Consider the following 13,189-nt stretch of genomic DNA (forward strand, 5'->3'; position numbering starts at 1 on the left):
CCTTCTCTGCCAGCAAGAAGCACAGATGAGAAGAGATCATCCATAAAGGGAGAGCCCTCCTAATAGCGATGCCCATTCAAGCCAGGGATGTGGTGAGGGTAGAGTAAAGAGGAGACTGGAGCCCCCCCAAAAAAATCAGTAGAGAAAGATCCCACAAAGCACCAGCATGAACTGTCTCCCAACAATAACAACAAGATGTGGCAGGCAAACAAGAAGAACTGACAGGATGGGCTGGTAATTCCATTTTTGGGTCTCATTCTGATGTCACAAGAGAGTAAGTCAACAGGACAGAAAGGATTCAAACTCTATAATACGTACCCATGACAACTCCATACAGGTCATTCAGCTTTATAACCCCTAATTATGCCAGGATGAGACAGTAAGAAATTCCAGAGATGCCAAAGGCCTATCAATTAAAAAAAAATCTAATGTTTAACAGCCACCTGAATTTAGTTGCCTAGCATTTCCTGTCTCCTTTTCTCTCTAATTCATAGCATCATGTGAAATTATACAGCATCGTCTTAAGCTAAAGCTTTGGTTTTATAGTCCCAACAGGGTGCGTGTACATGAGATGCAGAAGACTAATTCTACTGCACATTAGCATATCATTTAGCAAAAGCCATGTTAATGGGCTGTAGAATTAGTCTACTGTGCATTAGTGTCAACTAAAACATGTGTGCGGTACTACTGTGCCATAGCACCAATTACAGCACACAAATGCATGTGCGGACGTGGCCACGTGGTATTAGAGTCCCATGACTTGAGGGGACAGTGCTGTCCTCTTAGCAGCCTTAAAACTGATTAGGTTCTGGTTCTTATTAGAAGCAAGGACTTTAACAGTATAACATGAACCAATAAGGGGCTAACAGCTGAGAAGAGGCTATTCCTACACAAATTAGCCTTCGGGTTATATTAGTTTTAAAAGCACTTTAACATTGAAATCAATAGACTGTCCCTTGGAATTTGTTCTGGTTGCTGGTGTTTTGGGCATTTTGATGAACATGTCTGACTCTTGTATATTAAATTTAAGAATGCTAAAAGGGATTTCCATTAAAATTGTAAACAATCCATTTATAGGGTTTATAGTGATAGTGGTCCATTTTTTCTATAATTAATGGATTGCAAATTTGATTCTAGCATGTCAGAGCAGACTCAATTAATCAAGTCTACTGGACTGTGGCAATTTCCATGTTCCAGCAGCCTCCTGCATCTTGTGTATCCGCATCCCTGTACTTAAAAATGGTGGCAGGGGTGCTTAACCTAAAGCTCATCAAATGTACTTTAGTTCAAGAACCCCTGCCATCATTTTTAAGCACAGGGATACCAACACGAGATGTGGCAGCACTCTAATTAAAAGTGCCCATTCATCCCCAAAGCATATGTAAAAGTGCCCCATGTGTTCACATCCTAGGTCAATGCTAGCTCTTGATAATTCACTGTGAAAGCCCAGAGTTAATGCAAAGCTCATATGGAAATATCAAGCATATAAAATAATGTATTTCCCAAAACGAAATGTGTTCCCACAACTTTAAATGACCCACACTGCAAAATATCTATAATTTTGTGAAAGAACATATTAAAAAAATATATATTATTGAATATATTAACAAGAGCTGAACCAGAAGTGTGAAAGAGTTTGCAAAAATTAGAATCAGGATTTTCAATCTAAAACGGATAATTAGCTGGCTTTCATTTTTGTTTTGAAATATTTAAACTGGCTTTTATTTTTGTTTTGACAACTCCCCAGAAAAACATAACATTTTGCATAGAACAAGGAAAGAACACACTCTAGATGCACAATACAGATTTCCCTCACTTTATGAGGGTTCTGTATGTGCGAATTGGCTCTTATATGATGACTCTTTTTATACCAAAAATTCATTATATGCAAGGTAAATTCACTCTTATGAGATCAATGTGGTGGAAGCCCACAGTCAGCTGCTTTGTGCGGTACATTGTGGGAATGACACACACCAAAATATAGTCTCCTCTGTGGATCTGTGCTCCTCACTTCTTGTCTGAAAGATGTGTTTCTGTACTTGCCATCCCCATGATGATAGTGCCCTGTGCTTGTGTGTAATGTTTGCTGTTGGTGAGTACCAAAGTTGTAAAAGTGCTAGAAATGGGTCTGGGGGTCAGTACAGTCGAGGTCTTGGAACGTATCCCTATTTGTTACATTGTAAAGTGGGTTCACTTTATGCGAATTCAAGTTATGTACCGTTTTCCAGGAATGCATGTACAGCATAAAGCGAGGGAGCCTGTACAGTTGATTTGATGTTACAGACACAATCATTTTTAGTATCCTAACTTCAGATCATTTGGTAATTCAATCTGAATATTAATATACTCTTACATTTATTTCCATTAAATCCCTGGCCATTTTAAAAGAAGGAAAACAAAAGCCACTTGTCTTGGAGTATTTCCAAGCTCTTCTGATTTTGCCTATGGACATCCAAATTCTCTGCTCATACCTAAGGTCTCCCCAGCAAAATTCTGACTATATGGCAATTTCAATCAAGAGAATCCTTCCAAAGTTAAAGATATAAATAATAATAAATACTAGCAAACCCCACAAACTGAAATAAAAGCCATTAGCAAACTGCCAGTGAACTGCATTAACTGATCTAATATTATTGCTTTATGCCTCTGGCCTCATGGACAGAATTAGTGGCTGGATTTCTAGGGTGAGTACCTGAGCCTTGTTGGGCCTCATGCCACCCAGGCCCTGTGTATCTGATTTAGTGTGCAGGGTCACACTAATTTGGTCTGCAAGGCTACCCATAAGTCTAGAAATTTGGTAGCAGGGCAATGGCAATTAACACCAGCCACATACCACCAAATTTTCAGACCCATGGAGAGCTCTATGGGCTGGACCTGGCCCACAGGCAGGGTGTTAAGCACTGATGCCTAACACTGAAACACAATGTAATTTCCCTTTTGATTGGAAAACAGATTATTTATTTTACACGTTGTTGAGTATGCTGAAATCAAACAATATTCTTTCCCTGATCTTGCAAGACTTTGAGTATTCTCAAATCCTTGTTGATTTTGCAAGACGTTGATTTTTCTGGGTGTTGTAGGCACTCAGAATAGCTTTCAGAATTGGCCTTCAGTGAATGAAATGCATTTGAAAGCTTGCAAATAGATAATTGACAGGCATTAACTATGCAAGCCTTCCAGAAACAACATGTACCAAGCATTTCTGCTGCACTGGCAGCTCCTCTAAGGCATTATTCTCCCAGCAGATTTTATAAAGGTGGAGGGGCTACATGGAATGATAATGACTGACACCTAGATATATTTACAGATTATTACCAGGGGAACAATAAATTTTCAATTTACTTAAAATGAGTGATTGATACATGAAAGTCAAACATTAGGAGATGCTTTGCTGGCACCTAACCTGCTGTCTTAGTGAGATTTTAGAAGTGAAAGAATTAAAGCTGGAGTAAGCAAAAGAAAGAAGGTAACCCACCTTCCATGTAGAATGCCACCATTGAAAGCATAATGCAGGAGTATAAAAAGCCTTATGCTTTGTTTTTTTTTTTTTGAGTTATTAAACTCAATCCTACAACAAAAACATGAGCTTTATCATCAGTTGGCTTCATCATTAGCTGAGGATAGAGAGTTATGTGTAGATCTATTGATGACTTGGTTGTTACACAGGTATACCAGAATCAGAAACTGGGCAAAGCTTTCCTTTCCATGTTAAAAGTAGAAGATACTGAAAAAGTTCTGTATAGAATTCATGGCAAAGAACCTCCCACATCACTCCTGTTCTGGGGTGTGCCAGTAATATTTCCTCACTGAAAGATAGCAAGGCATCTCTAATCCGATGGAACATGGAATGGTTCTGTGAGAAACCTGTGTCTCTTCATTGGTCCTGGGCCTTACTAGATCTCTTCTAAGGGTCTCTGGCAGAACTGCAACTGGAAGAATAACAGAGCCCACACACCCCCAGGAAGTTCTGCAAGGGCAGAATATCAGAGATACCTACATTTTTTTCTGTCCCTTTTGTGCAATACCTTTCCCCTTTGGCTTATCCATTTTTCACCCGTCTCAAACCGTGAGTAGTCAGAGTTGGCTACATAAGGTTCCAAGTAGGAGGATGGTTTTCAAAAGCTGCTGAGCTCCCTAACAAAAAGGAAAGACCACCTATTTCACAGAGGACTCCAGTGTGTAAGAAGCTAGCAAGTAACATAACCCAATATTTCATCTGATTGTTAAATGCTGATATTTTGCTCCCACCACCCACCATACTTGAGTATCCTAAACTTGCATGTTTCTGACAAGGACACCAGCAATTCCAAAGATCTTACAAGGCCATTCAGAGATTTTGAACACAAAAGACTGTTTTGCAACAACAAGCCATCCTTATAGTAGAATCCTTTTGCCAAAATCCACAACACTCCATATAGCTTCAAATCAGTTGACTATCTGGAGGTAATCAGTAATTGGGCTAGTCTTAAGTCTTTTAATACAAAATACTTCAATGGAGGCATTTCTATGCTTTAATGAGCCTGGAACACCCAGAGTTACTGCCTCAACAACCCAAGTTACTGCATTGCCAATGTAAAGGGGTTACAAAAGGCTATCAATCTGATTTAGTAACTTGTACACCACCGTCAGAGGGAAAGTGTATTGAGTTTCTCAGGTGTGCACCACTTAACCCCTCCCCCCCACACACACACCCATGATGTTGCTTTAATGATACAGTGCCATACCAGGTAAGACTAATACTCTATTTTGTCTAGTATCCCATCCTAGAAAGTGACATTACTGAATGCCTTATAAAGAAATCATGATCAGAGGTCAGGAAAACAGATCTTACGATGACATGATCAGAGGTCAGGAAAACAGATCTTACGATGACAGGCTGAGAGCCATGGGACTCTTTAGCCTGGAAAAGCGTAGGCTCAGGGGTGATCTGATGGCCACCTATAAGTTTATCAGGGGTGACCACCAGGATCTGGGGGAACGTTTGTTCACCAGAGCGCCCCAAGGGATGACGAGGTCGAACGGTCACAAACTCCTGCAAGACCGTTTCAGGCTGGACATAAGGAAAAATTTCTTTACTGTCCGAGCCCCCAAGGTCTGGAACAGTCTGCCAGCAGAGGTGGTTCAAGCACCTACATTGAACACCTTCGAGAGCAAATTGGATGCTTATCTTGCTGGGATCCTATGACCCCAGCTGACTTCCTGCCCTTCGGGCAGGGGGCTGGACTCGATGATCTCCCGAGGTCCCTTCCAGCCCTGATGTCTATGAAATCTATGAACAGGGCATATCTACAATGATCTATCCCCTGTCATACCTTCCCTGGCATCTGTGATCTTTGATTTCAAGATGTTAAAGGATACATCCCCAACTGCTTTGCTTAACAGCTACTAATGAATCTCTCATCCATGAATATGTCTAGTTCCTTTGTGAATCTGGATATATACTATCTGCATCTACAACCTCCTGTGGTAATGAGTTTCACAATAAGAACAGTATGAGAGACCATGATCTAACAGGGAGGGGAGTCCACAATGACTGGTTGCTCCTTCAGGAGGTGATCCACAAGAGACATTCATTCCAGCCTATAGGAAAGGTAGCAAAAGGGCTACAAGACCACCTTGGCTCAGCAGGGATCTCATGGACCTCCTTGCGGTGGCAGGGTGCACCCTCAGGACTCAGAAGTGCTGGGGGCAGAGCCCAATGCTCCTGGAATGGGGAATAGAGGCCCCAATGCCACAGAAAAAACTTACCAAGGAGGCAGGCCAGGGCAGAGAAAGAGTTGCAAAAGCTGCTGTTGTGCCAGCTCTCCAAACAGCTGTCTATTCAACTGGGCTGCGGCAAGCTGATTATGTCAGCTGGAGCTGCCACCATGAGAAATTCAAAAACCCTGCCAGAAGCTGGATGCAGAAGGAAAGCCAGCTTGCCAGATCCCAGAATGGCTAAGACCCAGCACGCTGGCAGAAGCAAGCCCTGTGACTCTTCCCTGGTGGCGAACGGGCAAGGGCAGGAGTCAGAAGCCAGATAGGACCTTGCCAACCCTGGTCCAAAAGCATGAGAGGCTTGCAGTTGGTGATTGTCCACAGGAGACATGACCAGCCACATCTACACAGGCCCTGAAGCAACCTTCTGAGACCCCATGGCCGAGTAGGGTTCCAGGCAGACCCAAGAGAAAGAGGGCTGGGCAGGCTAAATTCCCAAGCTTGTGCCCTATCCACTGCTGAGGAGGTGGGGATCCCCCAGGGCAACAGGTATGCCACAGCCCAGAGTCAGTGTGGCAGGTCAAAGATCCACACGGTTGGTGAGTGGATGGGGTGTAGGGGAGGCAGAGCCGCGAGAACTTCCGTGGCAAACCTGTGAGTATCCCGTCTTCAGGTCAAGGGGAAGAAATACCACTGAACACCCCCTTTCATAATTCCATCAAGTCATGGCAGGAAAGTTAGGGGCCTTGTCCACAGAGCGGGAACATAGTCACACTGCCAAAAGTGGGTGCCACACTCCTGCATCTGAAAAGAGAAGCTAATAAGGGATTGAAATCAGGAACTACCACCAGGGAGGATTATACAGCACTGATGCACACCTGTAGGGAGTGGATCAGAAAAACCAAGGCTGAAACCAAACTCAGACTGGCTACAGGAATCAAGGACAATAAAGAGTCCTTCATCAAATGCGTGAGAAATTGGAAGGGCAACAAAGGCAACATAAAACTCTTGCTGAACCAAGTGGGGCAACTTATAACCAACACCCAGGAAAAAGTTAATCTCCCCAATGATTACTTTGCATTCATTTTCCACCAGCCCAAGGGGATCACCCTACCTGACAGGATTCAGGACTACCAGGGTAAGGGCAATCATATGCCTATAATTGGCAAAGTTCTTGTGAAGTAACAGCTTGAGAGGCTGGACATCCACAAGCCAGTTGGCCCAGATGGAATGAACCCAAGAGTACTCAAAGAGTTGGCTGACATCACAGCATGACCAATAGTAAGGATATTTGATAACTCATGGCACTCAGGAGAGGTTCCTGAAGACTGGAAGTAGGCCAATGTGGTGTCTATCTTCAAGAAAGGAAAGAAGAAAGATTCAGGGAACTATACGCCAATCAGTTTGACCTCAATCCCTGGAAAGATCTGGGGCGGGCGGGGCGGGGGGGGGGGAATAATCAAAGAAACCATTAACAACAGGCTAATGGAAGGCAACATTCTGGGAGATAGCCAGCATGGCTTTATTGTGGGTAGATCTTATCTAACCAACCTCTTTTCCTTCTATGACCAGGTGATGCATAACCTGGACAACGGAGAAATTGATGTCATTTATTTAGATTTCATAAATACCTTTGACTTGGTCTCCCATAATGTCTTCATGGTAAAATTGTAAGGTTGTTGAGGCCACAATTCCCCAGTCTGATGGCTGCGGAACTGTCTCTGTGATCAGACCCAAAGAGTGATAGTAGACGGAAACGAGTCAACATGGCGCACGGTAACCAGTGGCATTCCCCAGGGCTTGGTACTTGGACCAGTACTCTTTAATATATGCATAGATGATCTGGATTTGGGTGTCAGAACCAGACTGGCCAAGTTCACAGATGACACCAAATTACAGGAAAAGCTATGCTATTCAGCATCCCCTGGGAATGGGGGATGCTGGTTAATCAAATATGCATCATCTAGTGCATTCCCTGGCATCAGTGTGCTGGAGGACGGGGGGGGGGCCCTGCGCAGGCTGCTTTGCCCCAGGCCATGGGCTGAAGAAATGAAGTGAAGAAAAAAAAAAAGAACTTGGCTCATGGCAATGAAACCGGAAGTGGGACTTCCATTTTCACTTTTGCCACGTTCCTCGGAAGGAAGATTTGTATTGACAAATGCCAGTTAGTGCAGCTTGCCAGTTGATAAAGTGCTGAATAACATGGCTTTTGCTGTATGAGGAAGTGCGGTCATGCTACAGGATAGGCTGGCAATTCAGGTTGAACCGGACAGGCTCACAAGGTGGATGGAACAAAACCTGATGACATTCAACATAGAGAAATGCAAGGTGCTCCACCTGGAAAGAAAACCCCCCCATCATACTTATAGGCTTGACAGCACTACACTCACTAGCACCATGACTGAAAGAGACTTGGGGGTCATGATTAACCACAAGATGAGCATGAGCCACAAATGCAATTCCACAGCCAGCAAAGCAAATAAAACTCTGGCTTGCATCTACTGATGCATCTCAGTCAAGACCCAAGAAGGCATTCTCCCACTTTAGTTGGCACTGGTGAGGATGCAGTTGGAGTACTTCATCCAGTTCTGGGCTCCACACTTTAGAAAGGATGTGGAGAAGCTTGAGAGAGTCCAGAAGACAGCAGGCCTTATGAGAAGCTGAGAGTCATGGTACTCTTCAGCCTGGAGAAGCAAAGGCTTGGGGTGACTTGGTGGCAGTCTATAAGTATATAAGGGGTGTGCATCAGGAACTGTGAGAATGTTTGTTCACTAGGGCACCCCAAGGGAAGAGAAGATCTAACAGTCACAAACTGCTGAAAGACCATTTTAGACTGGACATAAGGAAAAAAACTTTACTGTCCGAGTCTCCAGAGTCTGGAATAGACTCCCCTAAGAAGTTGTGCAAGTACCTAGTCTGGGTATCTTTAAGAAATGTTTAGATGCTACTGGGGTGATCTGACCCAAGCTGACTTCCTGCCCCTTGGACACGGGGCTGGACCCAGTGATTTCACGAGGTCCTTTCCGCCATAATGTCTATGAAACCTATGAAATCTTTTGTTTGTTTCATCTCATTGTTGATTATCAAAACCTTTTGTCTTGAGAACCACTATATGCTGCCTGTAAGCAGCATATCCCATTACAGATACCCAGCATTTTGAAGAGTGAGAAAGGAGTCCTAGGGTTTCCCTGAATATCCCATGACTTGGACAGATAGTAAAACTTTAGAGTCTGTTTCTAGAGGAAGTCAAATGTGGAGGTCACAGTTCTGATTTGTTATACTGCTGAAGGAAAAGAAGAAGAATTAGATATACACACACATCCCAATAACAAAACAACAATGGAAAACATAATATGGGAAAAGTGCATGTCTTAGCACTGACAAATTATAGTAGATTTTATATGTATAAAAACAAATTGCCTGAATGTGGTGGACAGCAATGGGAAGATCTCAAAACCCACTAGAGCTAAACTGTACATTCAAATGCCTTTTTGTGGGAGGCAGGAATCAATGGGTACAAAAGGTATACTTAAGTTTTTGCTTGTTGAGAGGAAAATGGGACACTTAAACCACAAATCATTTACACTCCAGTGTTTCAAGATTAACTTATCAAAGAGACCCTGGCACAGCTGTAATTATTCACCTTCAAACACACATTTAAATCCACCTGAATACAACAGTAGTAGGTCATTTTACAAATTAATTTCTTAAATGTGTGTTCCTCAAGCCTCTTTTGGAGAGGGCAGCATATACAACTAAGCTATAGATAGAATAGATAGAAAGTAGGAGTTTTCTGTATCATAATGCATTTTTATATTCTCATTTGAAAGAAAATGATACAGAAATACAAGCAACAAAGCTCTGTTTATTATTCATTATATTCTGTTTGGGTTCCCAGGTAACAAGTTCAAAGAATACATCAGACACCTCATACTGAAAAAGATTTTTAATCTATCATGCGTTTAAATATTATCATCAGTTTAAAAAGGTATTTGCAATGGCCATAAAGAAAATTGCACACTGGAAGTCAAGCCACAAACCTTTCAACATAGAGGAATCATTTTGCAACTGTTAATGATGTTTTACAAAAAAGTGTGGAGGGAAGAGGGGAGGACGGGGGGTGCACTCCAGTTACACGATATGCAGTTGTGGGCTTTGTAAAGTCAAGAATCCCATAATGTTGCCCTACTGATAAAGACACCAAGTGTGAATTTGGCTTTTGTTTTACTGCCACTGTAATATTAGCTTTGGGGACATTTCTTGAAATGGCTAAACTCCTTTTATATTTGTTGTTTTCCTGCATTTTGATACTGTGGGAGAATATTTTAGCTTCCCATCAGAAACCTGCTTTCCATCTCTGGAAACTTTGCTGATGCTCTTTCCTGGGATCTCTCCCTGTATTTGTGAATAGCTGAATTCAAAACAAAAATATTTTATTCTGCCGTAATTATACTTACAATCTAAAATCTGTTTTACTATTGTTCAATTCAAATTCTAGCACAATCACTTCCAACTCATGCCTTACATATTGCTGAGCGTTCATTTCCTTAAAATGCTTCCCATCCAAGGGTTGGCAACTTAATATACATGTTTAAAGCATCTTGCAACCTAAAGAGATTCCAAAGCATTTCACATTTTCTTCTTTGAAGCACTTGAGAAATCTTTTCAGGATGAAAGAGGTGCTTTATACACATAGAATATTCAAATGATGACTTGAATCTGAAATTGTGATTAGGATGAATAATTCTTACTTACATGAGTACTGTACTCCCAAAGCCATTCAAGATGGCAGTAGCAGTGTTAAACCAGTGCTAGCTCTTACCTGAATTCACAAAAGCCCACAGGAAGTAAATATTCCACAGAAACAAGTTATGTCCATGTCCACATGAATCAATCATTTTAGAATTAAGTGGATTACTCAAACTAATAATTAAAATTAGCACTCATATGTCATGATGACAATTAAAAGCAGTTTAAAGTACACACATAATCAGCCCAAACAACAGCCCAAGAACAGGAAGCTATTTTGATATAACTCTTCTAACACCAAGACAGTGCTCCCCACTTAATCTGTAAAAGACTACTTTTTGAGATCACTTAAAACTAAAATTAAGAGACGTCTTTATAATAAACTTGGTTATTTTATGGACTGCTGCTGTCATAATCCTTGCTTCATATGCCTCCATTGCTCTTTGTATTCCCATGTTCCACTGGGATAGGGAGGAATTAATTTGCTTTGATCACCATCACAATTTTCCTTTCATCATCAAGTACACAAGGCTCAGGGATTACTGTCCCGGGGTGGGCAAAATATGGCCTGTAGGCTGGACCTGAGCTGCCAATTCTTTGTGTCTAGCCTATGGCTGTCCCCACAACACTTCACATGGGTCAAGCCCCACACGCTCCAGCAGCATGTAACACTCTCACCCACACCCACTGGTCCAGCCCCTACCAGTGTACATAGCTTCCTGGCAGGGCTGCTCCTATTGCTGCTGTTTGGCTCCCCCCACCACCAATGGTTCCTCCTCTGTCCCTGCTGTGCTGCTCCAGGTAAGAAGGAAGCTGCAGCTGGGTGGCTTCTGCCCCAGCACCAGCTTCTGGCTGTCTCCCAGCCATTCTGCCCCCCTGGTGTGATGAGCAGCCAGCTGTGGCTGACCAAATGGAGTGGAAGGTGGCTAGGAGCTGGAGTCCCATGCACTGGAGCAGGAGCTGTCCAGCTGCAGCTTCCCCACCACCTGGAGAGCTGCAGCAGAGGTAGGAGGAGGAGCCACTGGAGGTGGAGGGAGCCAAGCAGTACCCAGATGGCTGTAGCAGCAGCAGCAGCCCTGCCAAGAAGCTACGTATGCCACCTAGGGCAGAGCTGTGCTGTTGGTAGGGACAGGGTGGGTGCAGGCAGGAGTGCAGCATGAGCTATCCCAGGTGGCAGCTGGTAGGGCACCATGGGATCAGCCGTGGATCACATGGGGATAGGGGTTTAAACCACCCAGGTGAGCTCTGTTGCACACACCTCCTGCTCCTCCCTCCTCTTCCTCCCCCTCCCCAGCCAGCTCCTGAGACCTAAGTATGAGCAGTCCCAACCCCCCCTCTAACCCCATAGATGCCTAATAGATGTCAAGCTTCTACTAGCACTGTATGCACTGGAAGTCTCCCCTTGTAAGCTTTGCCAGTCTCAAAAGCCCTAAACCAACTATGCAAGGTAGCTCCTGGTTTATTAACCCTGCAAAGTGTTAACTGTTGAATTCCTACAAGAAAGTGAGGTGCCTAAAATGCATTGCTCACGGTGTCAGCCATTAAAAGTTTCACTCAGTTCTTACAAATGAATTTATCCTATCAGGTCAGTAGTTACAAGTTTGGATTATTTTACCACCAAGTATTTCATAAAGCTATCCTGTGTACTTTATTTGATCTGTAGCATAGTCTTACTGCAACACAGACTTCATACTATTAGAAGTATATCAATACCATTGTTAAGTTAACAAGAAGAACACCCTAACACTGTATAAAGTTTTCCAACTATGTGGAGTTCATTTAATGGATGTCTGTTAGAATATGCTAAAGATGCTACATATCCAAATACCACTATACACACAGACAGCGCACTGTGACCCAAATGTAACAGTGACCCTCTTCCCTTCTGAATGATCTCATCCTTTTATGTAAGTTAGGTGTATCTATTGCATCTGCCCTTATTTGGTTTATAGCTACTTCTGATGATTTCTCTTGGCTATCTAGGCTTACTTCCCTCTTCCCCTTTTTAAGGGACAGTTTTCATTTACAGAATGGAGTTAAATTAAAAAAAAAAATCATTGTTTTACCTCGTATTTAGGTTAGGCTGCATCTGCTGCTTTTGCATATCTGAGGAAGGGCATTTAGTGCCCAAAAGGTTGTACAGTAGAGGTTACCAAATATAGCAGTAATGTAAACTGGACTAAAGGTGGAGCTCTAGAGTGATTTATTCCTCATTTAGATAGTATGAACATGTACCATCAGATGAGTAATTCTTCAGGTACCCAAGAAAATTTACTAAGACAACCTACAGCATAGAGGAGATGGGAAATTGTTTCTTTAAAAAGGAACTGGGCTATAAGTAACATCTCTGAAAAAGATAGCTTTCAGACAAGAAAACAAATGAGTGTAAGAGAGGAAACAATAAAAAGTGAGTAATGAACAAAAGGAATAAACAGTCTGTCATGGGGCGGGGCGCAGGGGCGGCCGTGATCCCCCTTGCGCCCCCCTACCGTGTCACATGAACAACCTAGCACCCTCTTGTCTTGACCGCCACGTCTTTGCTGTTATGGTTGTGTAAGGGAGGCTGCCTAGGATTCCCTTGTCCACAGTAATATGCTGGCACTATTCCCCGTCCCTTATAGGGTGACTCGGTGCACCCCAGCCTTAAGAGCTATGCATGCCTCCAAACCTCCCCTTTAGCACGCCCCAAGCCTCGCAGCTGTACCAGACGTTCTCATGTCATACACTTGCCCAGGGGGAGCAA

At 43.0% G+C, this 13,189-nt stretch overlaps 1 protein-coding gene across 1 annotated transcript in view; it reads right to left on the reverse strand.

The window, feature by feature from the left end:
- Positions 1 to 13,189, reverse strand: part of GABRG3 (gamma-aminobutyric acid type A receptor subunit gamma3) — a 600,858-nt gene that overhangs the window by 510,888 nt on the left and 76,781 nt on the right. The window lies entirely within an intron of this gene.

Source organism: Crocodylus siamensis, chromosome 1 (genome assembly GCF_052110815.1).
Source record: "Crocodylus siamensis isolate JL-2025a chromosome 1, ASM5211081v1, whole genome shotgun sequence".
Lineage (NCBI taxonomy): Eukaryota > Metazoa > Chordata > Crocodylia > Crocodylidae > Crocodylus > Crocodylus siamensis.